Source organism: Telopea speciosissima, chromosome 5 (genome assembly GCF_018873765.1).
Source record: "Telopea speciosissima isolate NSW1024214 ecotype Mountain lineage chromosome 5, Tspe_v1, whole genome shotgun sequence".
Taxonomy (NCBI): Eukaryota; Viridiplantae; Streptophyta; class Magnoliopsida; order Proteales; family Proteaceae; genus Telopea; species Telopea speciosissima.
In genome coordinates, this window is record NC_057920.1 from 66812705 (window position 1) to 66839721 (window position 27017).

General features: G+C 37.6%; 1 pseudogene; it reads left to right on the plus strand.

The window, feature by feature from the left end:
* Positions 1–14918: 14918 nt before the first annotated feature.
* LOC122663335 lies at positions 14919–16740 on the plus strand (annotated as a pseudogene).
* The last annotated feature ends 10277 nt before the right edge of the window (positions 16741–27017 follow it).

A 27017-nucleotide genomic window follows, 5' to 3' on the forward strand; every position in this document is an offset into this window, starting at 1 on the left:
ATTAGAGAAACCTAATCCTAATTGGGTGATGAATAATATAAATAAATGGATTGCAGATCTGAATTTGGGTTATCCAACAACGTCTTCCCCGGATTTAACATATAATATGGCTTATTTGTCAATTTCGTCTTCTTCTTTTACGCTTCCCATAAGTAACTCACCCATTTTAATTTTGTGCAGGATGCCCCAATCTAGAACGCAAGGTAACAGGATGGGCTTATGGTTTTTTGCTTGGCGGTCGGCTCAGGTTTTGTGATATGGGCATTCTACCTAATCAAGATGAATTAGCGGCAGTTATATTAGCAATCTGTAATGGATGTGATCGTGCGGCTCACATTGGGTTGAAGATTAAAGAGGTGTGGGTAGATCATAAACTGATTACCGATACTCTTCCAGCTCCTACCAAATGTCCGTGACCATGGTTTTGGTTTAAAGACTTTTTTTATATCTCTAATTGTACAAAAAATGTTAACTTCACAAGGAACAGGCATGAGCTAGGCATCACCTATGTAAAAAATATGGCTCGTAACGTATGTAACTTGACTGTTTAATATAATTTTTCTTCTCATAAAAAAAAAAACAAAATTACATTATAAAATATGGGGAAACGTACCTCACGCCGCCAGTGTTGAACAAATCTCCCACGCCATACTAATGGCAATATAAGAAATGGTATTATCTACATGAAGTGCACATGGTCAAAAACCCCATTGTGAAAGAAAGCAAGAAAGCTGTTAGGTTGCGTAGCGTACGCTAGTGCTGCCCTGTGTTTATCTCTATCCTCCATATATATATATAGACATATTTTTTTAGCCCGAATATTCTCTGGGACCCGGCCCGGCCCCTAGGATTTTATTAAATCCTCCCTCCTATATATGAAATGACATATCTACCCCTTATTATGGGATGAGAGAAATAGACACAAAGACATGTTAACATGCACTTTACAGCCGGACAGGGAACTCAGTCCCTCGTTTAATTTACAAAAGTAAACGACATCCATTACACATTCAAGAAATCATGAGGAACAAAACACACAAACGCACACACAACACACAAGGCCTTATACCCATCATGCAAGAGAGTTTCTTCTCATGGTGTTTGTATACAAAAGCAAAGAGAAAACCAATTAGAAGGCCAATGTTTTCTAGTAAAGTCTTAAAAGCCAAACACTTCTCAAACTTATTTATTTTTTACCCAAAGGTTTTAGGGCAAGTGAGTTTCTTGGCCTTAGAATAGCATAGAGCACATGTTCTGCCTATTCTTAAGACAATGGTCCACATTATCCAACGGCTATAACTGAAAAAAATTCAAAAGTGACTTAAGAGATTGGATCACTCTCTTCAACCAACACCGATCGGACCGATCGGACCGATCAGACCAAAACAGACAGAATTGCTTACAAAGGTATCCAATTCAAGCAACTGAAAAGCTCGGGGCAAAAAAACATCTAGCGCACAATCGAAAAATAAAAGGTTTTAGCCGACCTGGCAGTAGAGGATCCGCTACGCCAACCCCAACCCCAAGATAGGGCTGATTTGAGTTTAGGGTTGACTACCCCAGCTTCAGCTTGGCCTACCGCTGCTGAATCGTTATCATATGCGGTTCCTTGACCGGTACGGTGTTCTAGTGCCTCTCACAGGAGGGAGGTGGGACCCACTTGGGGCACCTGACCGAACATTCTACCCAGGTGGGGTCCACCCTCTTGTGAGAGGCACTAGAGAACCGCACCGGTCAGGGAACCGTAGACGAAAAAAATTCACTGGTACCCGACTTATATAAATATGAATTTTATACATATTCATCTCTATATGCGTACCATAGCATACAATTCTGAAATTTTGAGTGAACATCTGGGTTCAGCCATTACCGCAAGGAACAGTATTTTAGAAGTCGGCCAGGCTAGGGCTTGGTTAGTACTCTAATTTTGTGAAGAAGATCAACAACTTTCCTATTCCTTGACTTGACTAATGTGTTTCGTGATATTCACAAAGGGATTTAAGGAAGATGGGTTGGGGTTGAGACGAATTAGGCCCAGCCCATCTAGAGATTTTAAGCCTTAGCTTTGCCTTGTTGTCAACCCAAGCCCAACCTGGCAAAATCTCAAGGCCTTCTGAGTGGGCCTAAGTTGATGGTACCAAGTTGTGATGTGAAATTGGATATGAAATGGGCCTAAGCTTTAAACTTAAATTGAGGCTATGGGCTTATGGAAATTCCTGTTTGTAATATATCGAATACATACATGGGATATTTAATTGTTAATGGGATAGGTGAGGTAGCTGAACCATTTGGAAAACAAATCTAGGTGGAAATACTGGCTTAGTTGGCAGCATAAATTTGTATCCATGTGTTTGCCACATCACCTTGTACTCATGATGATTTTGAGCTAAATTTCCACCTGTCAAAACTTTAAATAAAACTATTTTCATGCTTTAATTTTTTTTTTAAATTTGATACATCAGAAGTAGGCTAGATTGAAAGAAGTGCATAACATATGTGAGCCATTCTACTCATTCCAACACGGCTATGCTTTGGTATGTGGAGGTTTATGTATGAAGGTTCAGAGCGTCCAAATTGGGGATTCCCAAACATATTCCAGTCCAGGAGTTGAAAAGCCTACACCAGCCCAGTTAAAATAGGCGGGCCTCGATCACATTTGGATTGTCCTGGCCCATTTGTCATCGTAAATGGCTTCTGTGGCATTGTTCAGTGCATTCAACAAATCAAAATCTTCTTTTCTATCCAATTTCTTGTGATTAGGGATGTAAATAGATCGAATTCAAATCGAATATAACACTATTCATATCCACATCTGATTTGTATTCAATTGTAATTGGATAGTTTTTGAAAACTGATCTTTGAATACGGCTTGGCTTGAATGGATATTTTTTTGTTGAAAAACCGACTGATGTGTTGGGATTTCACACAACAGCAATAAAATCTCACATCAGACGTAAATATCTCAATGTAACATTTTTCTTTGTAGTTAGAATATTTTTTCTTTCTTTGTACCATTTTTATTAGCATTTTTATGCTTTCGTGAAGTTTTCTATTACACTCTAATTACAATTGGGTTTTTATCATCTTGCCCTATTTCCAACCCAATCATCTTGTCGATCTTGGATACGGTACCTGATCAATGCTCGGACCGATCAAAAAAAAAAAAATTTCGATACGAAGAAATTTATTAGAACATGCAACAACTCAAGGTGTTGAGGGCAAACATAACTCTCGCAACCAAAGATTAGAAATAGGCCAAACCGTCAAGCATGTATTCGACAGGGCCATCCAGGCCAGGGAGTCAGCCATAGTGTTAATCTCCCTTGGATTACAACAGAAGTTACAAATAGTACATAAAGATGACAAATGCAAAATATCATCAACTATTAAACGAATCAGCAATGGCGAAGCCTGTGTGCTATCAATAAGGAATCTGATTAGGTTGGAATTATCAGATTCAATCACAATCCTCATATGACTAGATGCATGTAGATCCACCAAACTTTGACGTACCACCAATGCCTTTCCCACCAAAATATCATTGAAAGAGTTCAGTGATGATACAGCTTTAATAGGTGCACCTGTTGAATTTTGCCAAACATAACCTAGTCCACCAAATGAACCGTTCAAAGGCAGACTAGAGTCATAATTATATTTAATAAAACCTGGTTCCGGTAATTGCCATTGTAGATGTTGATCCAAATATGCAGCAGAGACAACTTGAGCAGTAGAAAGAGACCCAATATATTTCTTACATGAGGATGACGCTGCAGCAATTACATATTCTGGTTTCCAAGAACGCCGACCAAAGATAGTATCATTTCGCACAATCCATAGGTACCAACAAACAAAACTTACGAAGGTTATCTTTGAAGGAGCTTCCTTCTTCCCCAAATGTGCAAATTGCCTCCAAGTAGAAATCCAAGCAGCAATAGAAGAGATAGTAGTTGTAAAGAAATTACAGCCTATATTACTCCCAAACCAAAGAGAAAGTGCAACCAAATAGAATGTGTTGTGGCATCTCCCAACTTCCACAACGAACACAAGCATCCACCTGAATATTTCGCCGTTGAAAAGCATCACCAGTTGCAAGACCCGATGCACATGCCCTCCAAAGAAAACGATGAATCTTGTGTAAAGTTTGACGCTTCTAGATTGCATTCTAAACTGACGTTGGAATAGTTTCCCATGAATGGGGTCTTGAAGTAGTGGCTGCACTACATGCTTCCATATTGTCATGATTCGACAACATATGGTAAGCACTACGAATAGAGAAAATACTTGATTTATTTGCTGCCCATTCAAGAACATCAGGTTGAGGGAATAATGGTAAATTGATCAACAATATCTCACTAACATCACTATGGCTGAAAAGAGTGTGTAATAGATCAATACGCCAACTTCTGGAAATTGGATCAATAAGATCAGAAACATGCATGTTGTGGTCGTGGAGAGCAGATTTTAAAATCAATGTTGGTTGGAATCCAAGCATCTTCTCAAATTAGAATTCTTTCACCAGTGCCAATCCTCCTACATAGACCAGAACAAAGAACATCCTTCCCAACCATAATACTCCTCCATCCCCAACTTGGCTGATTACCAGACCCTGTATTAATTATGAGTGTATAATATTATATATATATATATATATATATATATATAAATTAAAAAGCAAAAGACGAAAAAAGCCCTAAGAGCACATACGACTAAACCCTAAATCCCTTTCACCCTATTCAGTTTTCAACTTTTCATCCTAATCTCTATGAGGGGGTAAGCGCGCCATTCGCTGTCTTCCTCCTTCCCTCAGTCTCCTTCCCTGAAGAATGGATATTTTGAAAAGGTTCGGAATCTGAACCAATTACTCTTTTCTTCTCCGCTTCAGATTTTCCATAATCGATTGTTACCCTTCTAAGGTTTCTAGGGTTTCATCTTCAGATTGAATTTCTTGTGCGGAAGTCGGAACTCGAAGTCAGATCGCTGAAGCTCCATTGATTTATTATGTTTTCTATGTTTCCTTTGTCTATTATTGTGCACCGAATCCTGTTTAGGGATCGAATTGGACTATTGTTCCTTTTCCAATTCTTTATTGTATTGAAGTTTGCAGGTGAGAAACCATTACGGGAATCAAGTGACGGTTTATTTATGAGTTTTCATCAAAACGTTATCTTATCGGTGGCTTTTCTTAAGTTCGTTCTAGGGTTTCAGCTTGATTCATTTTCTCTTGGTGCGCAAATTGGTTGGTGAATTTATATGCCCCTAGATGACTAGATCTGATTTCAGTTTACTTTCGAATCTTGTTATATTGAAGTCCCGTTGTAAATTCTGGTTCTGCTGATCGATTCCTACTATTCTATTTTGTTTTCAGCTTCCTTGTGGCAGTAGGATTTCTCAGAATACTGCTTATTTTTTTTACTAGAATTTAATCTAACTTTCCCAGGTTTATTCTACCCCTTGAATTAAACCATCAATTGCAGATTCAGGCCAATTGTTTGCTGAAGTTGTTTGATTTCTTTGTTTTCTAGTTCTTTTCCTAATCGTTTGAACCTGTTTGAACTAAATTCCAATTGGATTTTGCTGGTTTAAGTTTAGTCTACATTAAAATACTTCGATCATTTTAACCGATTTTATTCTTTGATTCTTCACTTCTTATCCAGTTTTTGGTTTTGTTCAAAATATTAATTTTCTCAATATCTTTGTATTTGTTCTTTTTTCTTTCTTCTTTTCTCATTTCAAAATTCTGGCATGCTTTCTAATTCTAAATCCTATATCAAATTTCTTAACAAAGCTCTCAATGGAGTAGCAGTATATTATTCGGGTAATTGCGTAGTGGATTAAATCTTACGCTCTCATTGAGTAGGCTTCTTTTGGTATCTTTTGTTCTGTGGTTCATTGGTTTTTTATCATGGACAACAGAGAGCTGGATTACGAATGGGATTACGGACAAAATCAGGGTTAGGATCAAGATAGGGTCAATCAGGGCCAACCCGACCCTATCAGGGTCAATCAAGGCCGGGTCGGGTTAGGGAAAACCCTGACAAGGTCGGATTGGGTTTAGGGTTTCTTAGGCCCTGCAAAGGTTGGGTAGGGTTAGGGTATAGGTTTAGGCACATAGGGTTGAGTTAGGGTTTAGGGTAGGCTCGGCCCAACCCGACCCATTGACACCCCTACATGTCGTATAGAAAAGGTGGTATTGCTAGGAATTGCTGGATTAAAGAATTGGAGAGGATTTTTATCCCTTTTTACTTCCTAAGTATTATATTTTTTTTTCATAAAAAGAAAAAAAATATATATATATATATACTAGTAAACGTGCACGTGCAAATGCACGTGGAGACGAGAGAGAGGGAGGAGACAGAATGAATGGGGCAAAGAGGAAGGGGCAAGGGGGAATAGGGATTAGACAGGGGAGAGGCACGTGAGGTTATATGTTTTGGGGGGAAAGGGGGAGATTGTGAAGAGAGGGAGAGAGTTTTTGGGAGTGAGAAGAAACTTGTGAAGAAAGAGAGGTTTCTGTTAGTATCTCTCTTTTTTCTTTATACATTTCTTCTTCCTTCTTATTTGTAAGTTAAATAGCCCTGGGATCAGTTACAAAGTTAATGAGAAAAACGTTAGGTTTTCTTTCTCTTGCTTTAACAATGTCATTTGATTGGTCCAATCTTCCTTCAGTAGCCCTATAAAATTACTTCTTCTTGCTTTAGTAATTCATTCTCATATTTGTTACGCAATTTGATTACTTACAAATCTTTCAAAGTAGAATTAAAGATGGTCACAAAATCTATTGAGAGTGCAAATAAACGTGTGGACAAGAATGTATGTATGTATGTGTGTGTGTGTGTGTGTGTGTGTGTGTGTGTGTGTGTGTGTGTGTGTGTGAGAGAGAGAGAGAGAGAGAGAGAGAGAGAGAGAGAGAGACTTTAGATGTGAAATAGAGAGAAAAAACGAAAGTGATGGGGCAGGTGAGAAATGTATTCAAAGGGAAGTGGGTGAAATTGTAGCTTTCCTCAAAATCCATTGACTCATCTGATTGTATGCATTTAATGAGAACTTTATAAAACAATTGGCCTATTTACAAATGGAGTAGGGATCCTCTTGGATTTTCATTAAAGAGATAAATTTTGTCCAATCTCTTTGGCAATATCAAGAATCTAACCTCAAACTTAATATAAAGAGTTGGAAAGGTACACCAAAAAAATTATAGACCTAAGCTATACAAGTCTTTCCTTGCAACTTCTCCTAGGATAGCAAATTGGAATACTGTTTTTAAACTTAACAAATAATGACATTTTAATAAAAAAAAATCATATTTGATATTACAAGGTGTTTACATTTAATCATGTTTAGCTCAAGGATATATACTTTAGTGCATATCCCAGAACTGCATGCCTCCTTTTTGGATTCTCAGAGGAGTGATTGAATTATGGATGTCAAGTCTAAACCCGACCTGTTTACATTCCCTGCAACACATTGAGACAAATAAGCTCTTAGGCTTAGAACATTTTTTTCCCAATAGCTCCTACTCAAATATGGACAAGGTGAAGATATTTTTGTGGCACTTCTCCCTTCAATTCAAAGGCTAGATTGGGAATGTAAGGGTAGCAAAGATCTGCAACCAAACATCATGAATAACTTGAGGCAGCAACTCCAAGCAGTCACATGAAAATAGCCTGTGAATTGCTTTTCTGTTGCAAAGGGACATTGCTCATGGTGTTGTAATAAACTTCTGTTGCAAAGGAACATTGCTCATGGTACAATAATAAACTAATATCTAAAAACCAAACGTCATACACTGTACAAGAAAATTCTTTCCCAAAGCAATACCAGAGCCAGCTCAGATGTCAAAAGCAGACAACACCAGGCAAGATTAATTTGGCTGTCTTAAAGTTGATGCAATAGATAACTCGAGCAAATATCAACTAAATGCTACTTAGGTTACAATTTCAGTGTCTCTCCATCCATACCTTTTTCGGAGATCATTGGGTCACAAAGAGCTTAAATGAGGGCCAGCTCAGATCTTCAAAACCAAACAGTGCTAGGAAAGTTTAATCCGATTGTTTAGAAACTGAGGCCATAGATATGTCAAGAAAATGGCAATGTGCTCCAAGGAATCCTGGTCGCTCCAACAAATCATCCGGCTAAGCACAGTCAGTTGAGCCAACGGAATCCTGTCATAAGTAAAGCTTGTCCTACCAGAGACTCCAGTTAGACAACGGAGAAAAGTAATGTTGGAAAGTTAGAAACAGAAAATATGATAAAATCAAGACAAGTTGGTTGTTTTCTCAAGGAAGAATCTAATAAATCTCTTAAAACGCCAACTTATGGATACCACAATAACCATTAATTTTTATGTCATTCTTTCTTCTAATTTCATAATTTTAGGTATCCTTATTTATTAAAATTTTTTTTTTTTAATTAGTGGCAAATCAGAATTTGAAGACCAAAATCTTTAGTGATCCAATAACAGGTCTCGTTAGGCAATTATTACTTTTTTTTTAATCAACGGCAAATCGGAATTTGGAAACCAAAATCTTTAGTGATAAGCTACTGTACACTTTTTCTTTCCATTCGACGTCTCTCTCCTAAAGATCTCTCTTCTTCCCGTTTATCTATCTATTTTCTCTCTCTTCTCAACCTTAATTAATTAGAAATCTGCCAATTTATGGTAAAAAAAAAAAACAAAAAAAGAAATCCCCTTCTCATAGGAGAGTATATTTCTTTCCAATTTTATAAACCCTCTACATTAACATCGCTCAATCCTTGTTTCAGGACTTTTTCTCGGTACATTACCAGAAAGAATTTTCGTTCTTTCTTCTGCATGTTATAAGGTGTAACGATGAAAATTTAGAAACCAGCGAAAGTGTTTTTGAGGGCGGTGACATTGTATGGTCGCTGGGATTTTACTGGGGAGTTTGAGATTTCGAACTGTTGCCGTATAGTTTGACGCCCAGTATGTTTCTTCTGCAACTCTTATCACTTCTACCCTTTTCCCCTATTTTGTTATCACCAATTAGATGTTTTCGAACTGTGTGGCAGAAAATTTTGAGTGATATTTCAGTAAATTTATAGTTGTGATTTAATGGGTCACCAAATTTGATTTTGAAAGTCACTCTACCCGCCAGCCTCATTTTTTGGTTTGTGTTGGGAGGGGGGGGGGGGGAATTTTGATGCATGTTGGGGATTCTGAAGCTATTGAATAATAGAAGAACTTAAGAAGGAAGGAACTGGAGATGGGTTCCGACTTGATCTTATGTTTTTATGAGTGGTTCATTATTATGCAACTTTTTGCAGGTCATGGTCGATTCCAGTGGTTAAAGGTTGGCAATTTTATTATCTTTACTTGCAGTTTCTGGAGGGAGAGGTAATACCTTGTCTTGTTTTTATTAAGATTTTTTTTTATTTCACAATAGAATTCGTTTAATGTGTTGTAATTGGGGAGGGTGAAGGGGGTGTGGGTGTGCTGATTTGCAGTCTTGCTTCTCTTTGTTAAACCGAGAATGCTATTTTTGAAATAATTGTTAAACAGCGCCTTCTTCAAAAGTATCTTGTACTGAATTTTGTTAGAGTTTTCTTTTTGAATAAGATATTTCTTATGAAGAGTTGTTTTATATTTTTACATAGACAGTAATGGGACTTGCACACTTAATTTTCAATTTTCAGTTGGTCTTGTAGTCTTTTTTAATTCTTTGTCTCTACATATAATTATAATGCCTTCCAAGTGTGATTTAATCATGCTTAAGTTTCAACTTTAGGACATAATGGATTCTAGCATCTGATTTGCAAAGATGTATCTTTTTTATTAGCAACATGGGATGTGAACCTGAAACTATGTAATTTATTGACTATTATTGGCTTGTGTCCCTTCTCTCATCTGAAAGGCGGTTTGGCATCATATTATGGTGCCTCCACCTCTACATTCACATCTCTCCTGTTTTTTTTTTCCTTTTTCCCGCATCCCCTAATAGTTCATCGATTTCAATTTCATCACTTCAGTTATACTGTTCATCCTCTACGTTCGCCTGTTCATGTTGCATCTCATGAATCAACTTGAAGGAAACCGACTTGTGACCCTTTTCTTTTCCTCCTCTTCTTCTTGAATCTTCTAATTAAGCGCTAACATAATGGCCATCATAGGCATTGATTTCAAGTGGTGAGTTTGAATCTTTCGTTGAAATGTGAGAACTGTTCAGTTAAAAAAATTTCAGTTCGTGTTTCTCTTCATTTTTCTTCATATATGTCGTAGTAGGGTTTTATTGCGATTCATTTTGAGGTTTCTTTTGCAGGTATGATGGCTTCTTCTCGATATTATCCTGATATTTTTTCATTCTTATATTATCTGTAAATAATTAACATTTTTAAACTCACATTAAAATAATTAATTTACATTAGTATTTCTTTTTTCCCCCTTTTTGTTCATTGTGATAGCATGAGAATGTTTTCTTTTTGAGGATTCGTATTCTGTAGAAGTATGTTGAGACCTTTCCTAAATGAGCAGAATCTATGAAAAAGGAAGTCCTTACCATAGTCCTAGAGACCCTGTTACTAGGTGTTGTAGGATTTATATGTTCTTCTCAATTTTCATGGGGTGAGCGGTATGATGGCAGTGCTCCATCAATCTCAGTCATTGATTTTCTGACATAAAATTTGAGCCGTTCAATTTTTTAAAGGACAAATAAAATGATGATCTTCTCTTTAACCACATAGCCCTCCTAAACTTTCACTAATTTCATGTACACCCCTGATTTTTAAATTAAGTACCACTATAGTCCCTCCCGTCTAACGGATCCTAGTTTTTGAACATTTATGGATTATTCTTCCATTTGATAGCGTAGAATGAAAAAAATGCCCGCCCTTGAAAAATAAAAATAAAAATAAAATCTGCAACTCATCTTCCCCAAATCGATTGTGGAAGATGAGTTGCAGTAACCTTCAACCCATTTGCAATTATCCCTACAAACACCTTCAATTGAACCCATTTGCAATCATCCCTTGAAACCATAACCCTTTTTTTTTTTTTTTTTTTTCTTTTAATATATTCTCTTCATTTCTTAAGATTGGTTAGATTTGCAGGGATTTCTTGCAATAGAGAACATCATCCACATCGCCAGAATGATCAAGCAGCCAAAACCACACCGCAACTTCTGAACCTTTCCCTGGCTTCCGTCAGTAGATTCAGACCACAACCGTCTCCTAGATCCTAAAACCCTAGCCCCATCCGCATCTTTCTCAGCTGGGCACTCAAGCGGGCTAGCATGGATGGTCTCAGAACATCGTTGATTAAGAAACGTGACCCAGGGAAAGCCAATCCCTGCAGATCCAAAAATCTCTAGTTTCATATCCAAACCCCAATTTGTCAAAGCATGAATTTTTAGAAAACTCTGACAAAAATAAAGATAAGAGAAATACAACAGCATCCACCATTCCTTGAAAGTAACAAACGAAACACAAGGCGAGCTGCAAAATATGATACCATCAAATATCATATTAAGATTTTACAGATCCGATCAGAAGAAACCCTTATCTAGAAGTAAAATTGAAATCCTAACAAAAAAGGAAAATAAGAGCAGGCAGATATCAACAGAAGCAACGTCAAAGAGAAGGATAACTAGGGCTAAAGCCCAGGATGGGGAGGGGAAAAAATCGATTAGAAGAGAACAGTAATTATTAAGTTCTCGAAATAGCGGATGGAGAGGAGAGACGGAGAGCTGAACCTCGTCCTTCCCCTGGTGGATTGGTGACTTCGAAGGCAGAACCGGAGAAGGCAACGCAGGGGGAAGAGGTGAAGATGTAGAAGAAGAAGAAGAAAAAGATGGTGAGAAGGACGATGACGCTGATGACGAGGGCAAAGGTGAAGACGACGGTAATAAAGGGGGCTTAAGGAGAGGCCAGAGTCAGCGAGAATGGAGTCGACGAAAACCACCGAGAGCTAAAACGAAAAACCTACAATTTTTTTTCCCTTTTATCAAACCCTAAACAACTCAGGGAAGGAGTTGCAGTTTTTTTTTTTTTTTTTTTTTTTTTTTCAGGTAAAGATATTTTTGTCACTTTAGTCTACTAAGGGCAGAATGGTCCATCAAAGTTCAAGAACTGGAATCCATTATAATATGGGGGCATTTGAAAATAACTCAATTTATGTGGGTAAAGAATAGATCACAATTTTATTTGTGCTTTAAAAAGTTACACGGCTCAGATTTTATGTCAGAAAATCAATGATTGAGATTGATGGATTACTGCCATCACTGTTTTATAATGACAGAGCGCTGCGACCTTTTGGCCATTTTCATGTTATATTTACTTTTCCTTTTACCATTTTTTGTGTTTAATTTTTCTCTTGGAATTAGGTAAATTGGAAGTGCCCATTTCCTTTCCTTCTCTTCCAACTTTAGAAGTCTCTATCATGTCATAAAAAAAAAGTGCAGCCTTTTCCAATGAGAAATGCTGGGGAGCTTACCTGTGTTTTGGGTTTCTTTGAAGACTTCTGATCAACAGATCAGATCAGATCAGATCAGACGAGGATGGAGGGGATGGGGTGAGGTTGTCAAAAAGTTTTCTTTTTTTCTGTTTCTGTTTCTAGACAACAATAGAAGGTAGCTATAGCTAGCTAGCTTGCTAGCTGTGTAATTGCTGTATTCCAATCTTTAACTTATAATGCTTTGGGACCTGTCAATGGATCGGATCACAATTTGAATTTTGGATATCCAGTTTCAATCTTAGTCAAATTTAGGGAAGGGTGGGTGTTTTCAAGGATGGGCAGTCTAACTGGGCTTTGCTGGATGTGAATCATAAATTGCTACATGCCCACATGGCAGATTTTAGTGTCATCCATAACCCCAGTAGAGAAAAGGTAGGCCTCAATTCAATTGAGAAGTGGACCAGTACCTAGCCCATTTGGTTAGAAGGATATTTGGAAAATCAGGTTTTAAGTCAACCGAATCGAGTAAAAAAAAAACATGAAATCTAGTTAGGAGTATTGAAGATTCGCTTAGTTTTAAGAAATGATCAAATCAGGTTCTGATCAATCCAAATCTTCATTAATTCGGTGTTTTTTTATCGAATCATGTGAAATTGACCGATTTTGATTTATTTATTAGAACATATATTATTCATAGACCAATAGTTTGGTCTTCAATTAAACAAAACTTTAGAATCTTATTTTTGTTGTCTTCAATATTAGCCCATTTTTAACTTCTTATATGTGAAGCAATCATGGCCTCCCTCCTCACTTGGAGAATGAAGATATTATAAATTAAGGAAAAAACATGATCTGCCCTGATCACTTTGACTTGCCCAAATTACTAGGTTTGGAAAAGAGCGAGTGATTTTCCTACTATGATTAAAAGTGAAATGAAGATTAAAATGCAATAAAAAAACATAGGTTGAAAATTTTTGGACTCATTCTCTTGACTGATGATTATATAACCAATGGGTCGATGTTCTCTATGCCGCAGCACAAGCTGCGCCCAAACACATCGGGGAGATCATTTCACACACCCCCATGTGTTTGGGCATTCCCTGGGCCCCTGGCATAGAGGACATTTGACTATAACTAATTCAAAAACATCTAGAGGTGAAGACAATTAAATTTTCAGTCACTTTTCTACCAATTATCATTCAGAGTTGAAAGTTTCATTTCATTTAGATAATTTTGCTATTACTTGACCTCACCCCTAAGTCCTAATTGTACATTCCATATTAAGAAAATTTAGTACTTTCTCCCTTTGGCATCTTGAACTTGATCTGTCTGTCTTTTAGCTTGTGTTTTATTCTTTGAGTATTTGTTTAATGGAATCATTGTTTCGATCAATTGAAAGAGTTATCATCTCTATACATATCCTTTGCATATATGGATTGTGGTGAGCTTTCGGCTCTTGAAGATACACTATTCACTTTTGCAGTCATCGAAGATTTTCTTATTGGGCTTTTCAAAGGATACATAAGTTTTGATCGGTTACATTTGTATTTTCTTCTGCCAGTTGTTGTTGTTATAGGTTGACTATACAACTGTTTTTGTTTTTCGGCTATTAATGTTTCTCGACAATGGCCTTGTTGCGGGGATGGGTTTGTAAGTGTTCCCACTTTATGCTGCTAATGTTGTAGTGATTGATGTCCACCATAGTTTACTTAGCAAGCTCCGCTCTGTTTATACCAACAAAAAATTTATGTACTCGATAAGATTAATGGAGAATTTTTCCCCCTCTTTCTTACATTGTTTGTAGCAGGCAATTTAAAGTGTGACATTCCTTATATTTATGTTGTCTAAGGTCTTTGGTTATCATTGGTGCAAAAGAAATATTGGTGTGTGCGTAGAGGAGTTCTATTTCTTGTTGATTCAGGAAACTGAGTTTTTAGGTTACTAGGTTGAAAATAGCTAGGTTTAGGCTAAGATTTGATACGGAAATTAAGAATTGACGGCTATGGGTATAAGGGTTTGAGAACAAAGGAATTAAACTATGAGAGCAGTCTCTTTGTTGAGACTTTTTTTTATGAAGGAAATAGCAGCAGTAAACCATGAAAGAAAGGGAGAAGAAAAAGAACCAAAAATGGTCTCAAACCATACTTTGTATAGTTATCTAATGCACCTTCAGTCTGCTAGGTAGCACTGAATCATCACAATCCATTAGGAAGTACTGAGATAGTTTTTTTTTAAGGGAAAAGAATGCATGGCTTAAACAGAGCATGGGATGTCTAGGCCCCTTCCTCTTTTAATTGGACTTCTATTTGATCTTGCAATCGAAAAGTCAAAACAAGACATCTTTCTGTAGCCAAACATGTTTAACCTACTTAAACTCAACCACATAACTTAAAACCGGCAAGAAGCAACTAAAATTACCGAATTATTAGCGTGGCTTGCATTAAACGAAAAATGCATTAAATACGTCGGGTTCAAAGCAGATGTGGGAACTCCCAATAAGCTATTCTATACTATGATCTGCTCTTCTCTTCCATCTTATGGTATGTACTGCAGTAGCACTCAACTGGTTGGATCAGCATGATCGGGTTTACACATAGACCAATCTTCTCTATTCTAGCTATAAATGCTAAATCATAAGATTGTTTGATAAAACATACTTTAAAGAAGAACAAGGTTATTACCAGAAAAAAAAATAGAAGAAGAACTTCGTTAGTGTTTTAATATCCTATAAGATTGAAAATATCTCCTATTGTCCCTCTTCACTATCATTCATCAATCAATCCATCATATTTTGACTATCATCCCCAATAGTTATGGTTACGAGGCCGAGGCCTAGATCTTTAGCTCTTCACAATCAAAGTGATGGCTCTTTCCTTGGACTCCTGCACACCTCACAAATGCCCACACGTGCATTTTTACTAGTATACATATATATATATATATATATATATATTACCCAAAAAAAAAAAAACAAAAAAAAAAAAAAAATCAAAATTTGGGAAATTATCAGCGCCACCCCCTGACGTTTGCCTATATTTTAAATCACACCCACTAACTACCATATTATCAACCGTTACCCATTTTTTAACGGTATTAACCTCTGAAATTTCTTTGACCAAAATACCCATTACACTATTTCGTCATCCAGATAAAGCTGTGGCATCTCTGCTAAATCACTCGTTGGAAAAGATCAACAAGGTAAAGATCGTATGGGCGGGGATCGTTCCACCATTAATCGATGTGTCGAAGGGAGGATTCTCTGAAGCGCATGAACACGCTGCGGGTGCCCTCTTCAGCCTCGCTCTTGACGATGAGAACAAGATGGCTATAGGTGTGTTAGGCGTGTTGCCACTGCTGCTCCACATGCTCCGGTCGAAGAGTGAGCGGGCTCGATACGACTCGACGCTCACTTTGTACTATCTCTCGCTGGTTCAGAGCAACCACTCCAAACTTGTGAAGCTGGGTTTTGTGCCGATGCTGTTAGCCATGGAAAAGGTAGGGGACCTCACGAGCAAAGCTCTACTTATACAACAAGGAAGAAAAAGTTGTAGAGTAGTGAAAGAAAGCGTCTCTTTACTTTGCTTTTTCTAGAGAGAGAGAGAAAGAGAGATAGAGCTCATTTCGTTATTGATTGCCTCGATCCTCAGCAGTACTTTTTTTCCCCCTGTCTAGTTATCCAATTTGTTGCATATGCATGAGATTCTTGATTTTCCTTTGTTTCTGGAAATTTTTGTGATTGGATCTTGGTTACGGATCTGAATTTGCCAACCATTTTTTGCTTATTGCTCTGATCAATAAAAGCTAGAAGCTCTTTCCGGACCTTATGAACTAAAACTTGTCAAATGGTATAGGGTTAATGTATGCTTCAAAACAAAAATTGAGTTATGGCTTCATTTCAACGAACTCTATCACCTGCTTATCACGACCGTTCTTACCAAAATAAGGGAAATTCATTTGTGGTTCATTCTCCAATTCATAAGATTCTCTCTGGTTCCAACTACTCATCAAATTCGCCATCTTTTGATGTGTTGGATGTTGGATTCCATCGATTCCTGCCTGGGATTTTCTTGTCGATATACTTGCGCAAGGGTATATCCACCATGGAAAGATATTCTTGTTTCGGTTATTGGTGTGTTTTGTTCTAGGTTTCGTGCTAGGGCTCACACCGTTTGTTGAGTCAAGGGAGTTTGAGTTTTAAAGTGTTGGGGAAGGAGGCATGAGCGACGGAGGTGTTGAGAGAAGTGGAAGAAAGAGGGAACGAACAAGCCAGGAGGGCGAGGGAGAGGAGGAGGTGGACTGGGAGGGCTTGTTGGACTAACAAATTCGTAAAATAGAAATCCCATCTTTGTCGTCATTCATAAACCCAAAAAATCAAACCAAACATATTAACATAGAGAGACAACCCATAGTTTAGATCAGGTCTTAGCTTGAATCTCAGTGGTTTCAGGTTTGCAGAGATAGAGATTCTGCGATAGATAAAGAAGGGTTGGGGTTGCTTCGTGTAGCTTTTTTTTCTCAGAGTTACGCTTACGAATAGCCCACTCATTTACTTACATTACCATGCAAACGGAGGAAATGGGGCGTCTACTATACTCGCCGGAGAGAGGAAGATGGTCGGGGGGGCCTTAAAGAACTTCGTCGTTTGACACCGGGTTACATTGGTCGTCGGAGTAGATCTCTTCTTTAGAAGACGATAGGTTAAGTGGATGTTCTCCAAGGTCGTTGGCTGAGTGTGAGGAGGAAGAAGAAGGGTTTGAGGGTCTTTTAATTGAAAAGGTAGATTAGGTACTTCACCCTAGGGCTGCAAGTTTGGCCTTGTTGGCCCCAACCTGCCTTGAGCCCAAACAGAGCCTGGGCTAAGATTTCTGGCCCTGAGGCCGGGTTAGGGCCAGAAATTCCTGGCCCTGAGTCAAGGTCGGGTCGGGTCAGGGTTGAGACCTTGGGCTCAGGCCAACCTTGATTTTTGACCCTGATTTTAACTCTGACGAGAATTCTTTATTTATTAAAGAATAGAAGTTAATATACATATAAACAAGTGCCTAGTGTTCTTGGTTGTTTGTGGTCCATAAAAGCCAACTGCTACCCGGTGGTCTTGGGTTCAAGCCTCCTTTGTTATTTTAATTTGTTTATTGTAGGGCCAGGGCCAGGGTCAGGGTCAAGGTCAGGGCCAATAGGTCAAGCCCGACCCAATCAGGGCCAATCAGGGCGGGCTTGGGTTGGGCTTGGCCCGTTAGGGTCAGTGTTAGAGTCAGGGTATTTAGGCCCTGAGTGAGGGTTAGGGTGGGCTTGGGCCCAGCTAAAGGAACTCAGGGTTGGGCTAGGGTTTTAAAAAGCCCGGCCTAACCCAATCCTGTTGCAGCCCTACTTCACCCACTAAGAAGGGTAGATTTGTTTTTTAAAAAATAATAAATAGTTGACATCACCATTTAACAACTCTTAACTAACGATAGGGGGTCTATGTGAAATTAGTTTGATAAAATAGGGGGTGGTGCTGATATTATGGTAGTTAGTGAGTATGCCTTAAAATATAGGCAAACGTCAGGGGTACGGTGACGTTGATAATATTATGGTAGTTAGTATGCCTTAAAATATAGGTAAACGTTAGGGGTGATGCTGATAATATTATGGCAGCTAGTATGCCTTAAAATATAGGCAAACGTCAGGGGTGACGCTGATAATATTATGGCAGTTAGCATGCCTTAAAATATAGGCAAACATCAGGGGTGACGTTGATAATATTATGGATGCCTTAAAATATAGGCAACCGTCAGGGGTGACGCTGATAATATTATGATACTTAGTAAGTATGCTTTAAAATATAGGCAAACATTAGGGGTGACCCTGATAATATTATGATAATTATAAAATATATCTTAAAATATAGGCAAATGTCAAGGGTGACGCTGATAATATTATGGTAGTGAGTATGTTTGCCTTAAAATATAGGCAAACGTCAGGAGTGACGCTGATAATTTCTCTTTTGAAATTTAGGCTATGATTGCATTCTCATGATTTTTTTTATATATTTTTTTCTGACGTTCTGGGGGAATGAAAAAGAAAAAGTGAAAACGACTGTGAAAACGACCACGTAATGTGAAGCTGTATTGGATGTGTCGCATCACGATTGAAAGTAATTAATATTATTTCGATTTCTGGTATCGATTGAGATTGATATTGATTTTGAATATTGATAACAAATCAAACGTAAAATTGTTAAAAAAACCAATCTCATCGATTGTCGTCGATATAGTGCTATAAAAAATTCCTTAATCAAATCAATAAAAAAATAAGTCTAAACAAAATTCCAAATCGATATCGTACCAGTTGCTGTACAGGGTCATATGAAAAACGTGTGGGTTCAAATCAAGGTTTAATTATTGGTAGAATGATTTGCAGGAAATCAACTGTGGTCTACAGTCTACTGGTCTCTGAACCATGTGAGACGAAAAGAAGATTGGAATTTTCAAAAAAGCAAATCTAGGAGAAAACAAAAAACGTGTGGGGTCAGATCAAGGTTTAATTATTAATTATTGGTAGAAAGACTTGTAGAAAATCAAAGATGGTCTACCAGTCTCTGAACCATGTGAGACGAAAAAAAGATAGGAATTTTCAAAAAAACAAGTTTAGGTGAAAAGAAAAACACGTGTGGGTTTAGGTGAATGATTTTATCAAAAAAACAAAAAAAGGTTTAGGTGAATGATTTTATCAAAAAAACAAAAAAGGTTTAGGTGAATTTAAAAAACGTGTGGGGTCAGATCAATGTTTATCAGAAAGACTTGCACGAAATCAACTGTGGTCTACTGGTCTCTGAATCATGGAGACGAAAAAAAGATATGAATTTTCAAAAAAGCAAGTCTAGGCGAACCGAAAAAAAAAATGTGGGGTTAGATAAATGGTTTTTTTGTTTTGTTTTGTTTTGTTTTTTATAATCAATCAAAGTTTAATTACTCGTATTTCATAAAAAAAAAAAAAAAGGTTTCATTACTCCTAGAAAAGCGGCAAGTCTTATAGGAAATCTAATGTACGTGGTCTACTGAACTGTAGATCATGTGAGACGAAAAACAAGAGACGAAATTTTAAAAGCAACATACAGGGTCATGTGGTCAAATCAAACGTTTTAAATTTGAGTGGGTGTTAGCACTACGGTTATTTGTTTTAAACGCAATGTTTGATAACATTTTGTTTCTGTTGTTTCTATGCTATTAATGTTTCTAGTACACAATTAGTATAAAAAATATATTTGAGAAATCCGTTTTGTTTCACTTGTTTTTTATAACATAAATAAAAATTTATAACAATTTATGTCAATAAAGATGTTATTGTAGAAACAACAAATACTTGTTTTTACAGTTTTAAGGTCCAAACTGAAAAACTGTTGCCCGATGTTTTTTGGTGGAAAAAGAGTTTTCTTTCATTCAATATATTCTCTTCTCGTCCTCACGAACTTGGAGGGGAAAAACCAGCAAGGTCTCACTCCATTCTCATCGTCTACCAACAAGATCTCATTCCATATTTTTTTTTTCTCTCTTCTCCTATTTCCTTGTTTGGATTCTTATATGGAGGCTTAGCATGGGAGTCCAGAACAGGTCTTGCTATTAGCCTACAATGCTAGACAGGCCCATTAACACATCCAGTCTTTCTTATTTCTTTATAATTGGAGGTGATAATGATCCTGGTTTAGGCCAGTCCCACTAAACCCTGCTGGCTAATAATGGATGAAACTTTATCAAAACAACAAAAAAGCTAATAATGGATCAAAGATAATGTGGGCCCAAATGATATAGATATCCAAATATATATAGGCAGATAGAACCACTAGAAAAGAACATTACTTTACCTAGTCACGTTTCCACTAGTGCCATCACATCTCTTTCTCTTTACATTTGTTTGGTGGCTGTATATATAATTTTGTATACATTGTGCTTATGATTTAATGAAAGTCTAGCACTAGATAAGGTGCTGGACAAGGTTAGATTAGCTGAGTTCTGGATGGTGTACTTGTTGCTCATCAATGACTTGTTAATCTACTGAAAAACAATTGATTTTGATCTTTCTCTTCAATAATGTTTTTCTTGTTTTGTTGCATGATCTCTTGTTAATTTCATTCAATACATGTGAGAACATTAGGAAAGGTTGTGGCAAGGTCCCCATTGGGTATTATCATTGAAGCATGGTTTGTAGCACGGTCTCATGGTTACTTGTAAATTTCAAACTTTACTTGTTGGGTCTTTAGCTCAGATTGGTAGAGCACTTGGAACATGAGAATGTGTCAAGCATGTTCCAAGGGAATGGTGGTTCGAATCCACCATGACCCTTTTTATTCAACTATTCATAGAAGACAATCATGAGCATCATAAAAATGTCTGCTTCTTTGTGTTTTTCTTTTCTTTTCTTTTTTGTTGATAATTTGAATGAATTTTGTTGCTTCTCTAGTTTTGAAGATGCAAAAACGAATGAGACATTTCCTATTTGTAATGTTTAAAACTTTTGCATGTCTAATTGATCCATAAACTTTTGTAATTTATAGTGTTAATGACATTTTTGTAATTTATAGTAACGCATTAGTGCATCTCTGTCTTTTTTTTTTTTGTAATATACACTTTATTTAGATTTTTAATAAATTTGAATGTCCTAACATCATTGACTTTATATGTATTATACTATTAATGATAATTTTGTAATTTATATTAATCAATACAAAACTATTATAGAAACAGGTTTTATCAAACACCTTTCAGTATTAATAGTGTTCTGGATACATTTCTGGAACAGGTTTATCAAATACCTTTTAGGAAGCCAATAACGTTATTTTGATAACAGTAACACCAAAATATGTTTTTGGTTAGAAACGGCACAGAAAAACTAGTAACATTGTCAAACGGTACCTTAATCTAAATCGTTTATTTTTTTTACCTTTTAATCGTATCCATTGAATAAAAAAACCCATAAACCTGCTCACCGTGAGAGCAGATTTCTTCTTTTTTCTATGGCTGTTGTGGATTTGGTTTGGGTTTCAGCTAATGGGTACGTGTGGATATTTTGGAACATACTAAAACCCTAGGATGGTGGGTGAACTATCCTCTATAGGTGGAGGAAAACTTTGTCCCTTTTTTTATGGCCTCACATTCTTGTTCGTGATTCTGGATTCCAGGGATTTGGCTTGTCTATGTTCGTGCTATGAATGGCCATTGTGTTGCGCACAATGGTGAGCACGTCACGTGGATTTGGCTATATCTAACGGCTAAATTCAAAAGAATTTAATTAATGAGGCTTTGAAACCCTAAACCAAGACCAACCACCTTAAACCACCCATTACCAACCCGGTTTTGGTTCAGTAAAATAAACCAATCCCCAATCTGCATCCATCCATCTATCTAACCTAGGTAAATGAAAGTCCCAAATCACCAAAGGCATCTCTCTTCTTCTCCGTCTCAGTTCGGATTTGTTGATTTTGTTTCATTTTTAGTAAGGGTTCTAGACCCTAATCTAGGTGGCAACTCCTTGTCATTTAGACCTTGAGGTCTAGTTTCACCCTCGCAACCCTTTGTCCTCACACTGAGCTGAGATTCACCAAATCCCTAGATTCTCGCCAAAACATCACGGGATGAACAAAAATGAAACAGGATGAAGGGATAACTGCATCATTTCCCCAATAGCTAGCGTTGTTTCCACTGCGGTTGGTGTTGTTTCCGAATAGAATGAACTTGGTCTAAATGCAGCACCAAGGGGGTTAATTTTGTCGATTCTTAGTCTATTCCAACTATGATCTGGGTTTGTCTAAGTGTGTCAAAACCATTCACCATGATTTTTGAAAATCATATTAGTTCATTTTTAGCCACATATACCAACATGGGAGCTAAGAATACTGCCTAGGGCAAGGGGGCCTAATAACCAACCTCAAGATAACGTGGATTAGGCCTCTCGTTATTGACTGAATCCTTTCTTATCTTATCCTCTCACGTCTCCATTTTTTTTTTTTCAACATGTCGACATCCTCGTCTTCCTCTAGCACCGTGGTTGCGCCCTTGACTATCGCCCCATCTCTTAGTTCCCCTCTCAATCCCCTTGCCAATATCATGAATCTAGCTTCTATCAAGCTCGGTCGGCAGAACTACCTCCTTTGGCATTCTCAATTTCTCCCTATCTATCGTGCCACTCAAATGCTTGGCTACCTAGACGGTTCGATTCTGTGCCCTGGGAAGCCGGATCCAACAACTTCTAACCCGGATTATGACAACTTCTTAGCTTGATCAATGTAACCTTGATAGAACCTGTTATGGCTCAGGTTGTTGGTCTTCGCACCTCTGCTGCTATTTGGGGGGCCCTTGAAAGGCTTTTTTTCCTCCTAATCTCAAGCTCTTATTATGCAGCTTCGCTACCGACTACAGACTATGAAGAAGGATCTCCAGTAATCGTTGTTACCTAGCATATAGGGATTGAACAGCTTGGACCAAGGAGTTAACAAATTCCACTCCTCTTGTATAAATACATATCAATACGATAATACAATCATCAACTTGAAATACCACTCTTATCTAGCTAGTCTTTTAGGGGCACTACGAACTATATCGAGAGAACCATTTCCATCCTTTAGGTAAATCCCAAGCTCATCATTGTCTAGGGCCACTCGGGGAGACAAAATGTGATGTCTACACCCATATCAAGTTCCAAATGAGGGGTTGCCTAGAAGTCCCCTTTAAGGACCAAAGGCTCAGAGCTTCCATCTCAGATGTGAATCACAAAGCCATTATGAGGAATCCATTCAAGAGTAAGAATGATTACTCCACGTAGATCAAACGCTAGAGATCGCCGGATTGGAGTGATTACTCCTCACTGATCGCTAGACATGACATGATGAAATATACAAGTCGCTGGAGAAGAAAGAAGTAAGATGGAAGATGAGGCTGGAACGATGGAAAGGTTGATGAGATATCTCAAGGTTTTGTAATGAAAGGGTAAAAGGGTAAAACTACACTAATGAAGGGTAATATGATCATTTATGAATGTTTTGCTTCAATTACTAGTTTCAACTTAACGAACTGGGATTACTTGTAAATGCCACCATAGTCCAGGGAAGGTCCATTGTTTGGCTCTTTTTCCAGTCGCTCAACAATCGGTCAACCATAATGGATGATATGTGATAGAGAGCATGGGCGTGCTCGAGTCTCCTAAGACTCAAGATTTAAGGAAAGTATATTATTGACTTCTAACCAGAAAATGTGGATTCTCCTCTTGCCTCGATTGCTTCAAGGACTTTAAAATATAAAGACCAAATTGTAATGCTCGAAGAAAAGAACAATCCCAAGACCAAGTAATAAACTTGAAAGAAAATCAAGAATTCTATTGATTTCAATACTAGTATATCCAAAGAGCATACCATTGATGAGGGAGAATCAAAAGAAGAACTTGATGGATAGAATGACCGCAATGGTCAGATTGAAAATTACACTAGGGAAATAACAGATTACACTAAGAAAGGTAAGATAAGTGAAATAACAGATTGTTTGATTGATCAAGAGATACCCCTTGCTTCTTGAATTCTGGCATTTATAATTGCAAAAGCAATGTCCCTGTGGAAGTTAATCAACCGTCCCTCCTTGGGGGTTATAGAAACTGCTTAATGCCAGGTATCTTTTGATGGTCATCACTACTCCTAGTGGTGTTATTTATTGGGTACCTTTGCGGTTGCAACTGTCCTAACCCCGATAACTCTGTTTTTTTTCATAGGTGATCCAAATTCTTGGCCGATCTCCTTCTCTTTTGCTCCAATTACATCGATCTGCCATCACCAATTAATAGGTAATTTTAGGATGTAAATATCCATGTAATTGTTCAAAACACTGGGGATTTGTAATAGGATTATAGTCCATGAGAGGACCTTGTAATTTGCTCAAAATTGAACTGTTCAAGGAAAAAATCACTAAAAAGAAATAGGGATTTTCTTCGATTTTCTTCAGCATGTAAAGACACTAGACATTGAATTTTATTTTATTTTATTGGGTAAGAGACATTGAACCTTTAAACCAAAAGAAAAGTAAGCATAAAGAAGTTGAAAGAGAAACGACTGTAAAAGGACGAAGTTTGAAATAATAATAATAATAATAATAAACTAGATCGGAATGGGAAGAAAGAAACAATTGATGGATCATGGAAAGGGGACAACAAATTCGTGATGACGGACGGAAGAAAAAGAAAAAACGACAAGGAAAATAATTGTATAAAAGCAACTGTAACAGTGTGGGTCATGCCCACTCATGCCAGACATCCGGAAGTCATTTTCTACTAAATAAAAAAAAATCGAGATGGCATCCACCATTTGTAATGGTATCCCAGCTAAACGGATCCGCAGTATTGACTGGGTCGTATTGGTATATAGATTCTCGATCGATCTAATTAGATTTCAGACATTATGATATCGATGGAGACCGATACCTCAATCCCCGGTAGAAATGAAGGATACAAGCCCAGTAGTCAGTAGGGAATCAACTGTGAAAAACAACCCAAACCCTAGTTTCCAATTCTTAAAATCTATTTACCAAAAGAAAAAAAAAAATTTCTTAAAATCTCAGATTTCTAATATGTCATGACTCATGGCAGAGAAGAACTGAATTTCTCACCTGAAAAAAGTAGGTTTTTTTTTTTTTTAACGACAATGATTTAGAATTTATAACCAAGAAGGATACAAGCAGAATTTGTAACTAAATTTTTAAAATGTTCAAGAATGTAAATTGGCAAGGCCCCTCATCTCTCCTAAGCTAGTTATGGTAACAATCTTGAGTAGTTTTGGAAAATCACACTAACCCCTCCTGCTGCTATGGTGGAGCAAAATCTCTGGCGGTAGATCCTCTCTCTCTATATGTTCGCATACTTTCCTGCCTCAGTTAGATTCAAAGATGGAGCCGACGAGCTTCATCGACACAGAAGCTCTCTTGTCTCCCTTTGCAATCCTTTTGTATTAAATGTACCTCCTTTGCTCTACGAATTACGTAGTTGAACCACGTATTCTTCTGAGTCGTCAATCCTATATACTGTAATTGGAGATTCTAGGGTTTCAAATTCTTGAAACCTATTTCAGATCGACTGACGGTTAAAGATTTCAATCTTTTTTATTAGTTTTAGTTCTTTTCTTCTTTCTTTTATTATATCTCCGTGACGTAAAAAAAGATAACGGTCCCCATTTGGGTGTTTGAGAATTTTCTTTGTTCTTTGTTCTTTGTTCTTTGTCATTTCTAGTATTTTTGGAGATGGAAATGAAGATTTCTCGTAGATCCATTGAAAGGTCGAGAGAATGAACCGGACTTAAATCTGCCATTAAACCGCCATGGAAACCTGAGAGATCTTCATGTGATCAGAATCTGAAGGAACTGCGAGTCTAAAGAAACTGCCCCTGTTAGTGATATTACTTGATTATCCTTAAGATAGAATAAAGTAGGTCAAATTTAAATTATACTTCTTTACTTGGATCTAAAGCTAGATTACAAAAATGACCCCATATATCATTCCCCTACAACATATACTCAAAGGGCATAAAAGACCAATTATAGGTCCTACTTTAGCTTGACTTGGGCCTTTCAAATGTTTTTTCTCCTCCATTTCTTGCCTGTTCCATTTTCCCAATTTCCTCTAATAGAGGGGGTGGGCCCCACCCGGGCAATGTGTTCGGGCAAGGGTAGGGTGGTCTTGTCTCCCCCCTCCCCCTTCCCCTTCCCCCCTCCCCTTATTAGAGGAAATTGGGGAAATGGACCTACCCAGGAAATGGAGCAGACAAAGGTCGTCCATGGACTTCCACACACCACATGTTACCAAATTTTGTTGTTCACTATCTCTACGTTCTTACGTGCAAGCCATCTCACCACTCTAATTTTTATCCTCTCCTGTTATAGCACGGTGCTATAACGCATCGTGCGGCGGCTGTAGAGGCCATGTGCACAATGGACCCCACATGGTACACATGGCCTCTGCAGCCGTCACATGATTCGTTATAGCACCGTGCTGTACTAGGAGATGATAACGATTCCTCACCACTCTTCTTCATATTGATGCTTCCCAATCTCCCCAGTCTCACTATAAGAAAGGAAAAAAAAAAAAAAAAAAAAAAAACAAACCATAGAGCACTTGTTCACTTTCTCTTAACTTGCAAGTGACTAATAACATCCAAGTGCAAAGCAAACCTTCTTTTCTGAGAAAGAAGCCATGTCTGGATTTGAAATTGCTGGGATCGTCGTATCTGGGGCTGGAATTTTGTTATCTCCCGTCATAAAGGCTTTATTTGATAGGTTCCTGAGTAATTGGGATGGACAGAACCCATCTAATTATGAGATTTCAATGAGTGTGCGGGCGCTCTCCTCGTCAATTGACAAAGCTGAGATTAAGCTTGATCAATTGAAATATGAAGAAGTGAAAGATGATTTGTGGCTGAGACTTCTTAAAACTGCAATCTCTGATGTAGAAGACATGTTGGAAGAAATTGGAATTGATGGCCTCAAGCATCGACTAAAAGCAGGCGATAAGGTATCCAAGTCTTTCCCCTCAGCTGATGTTATAACTAATGTTCGAAAGAACATAGATGCCATAATCAGGAATACGTTCGATAACGGACGAAAGCCAGCAT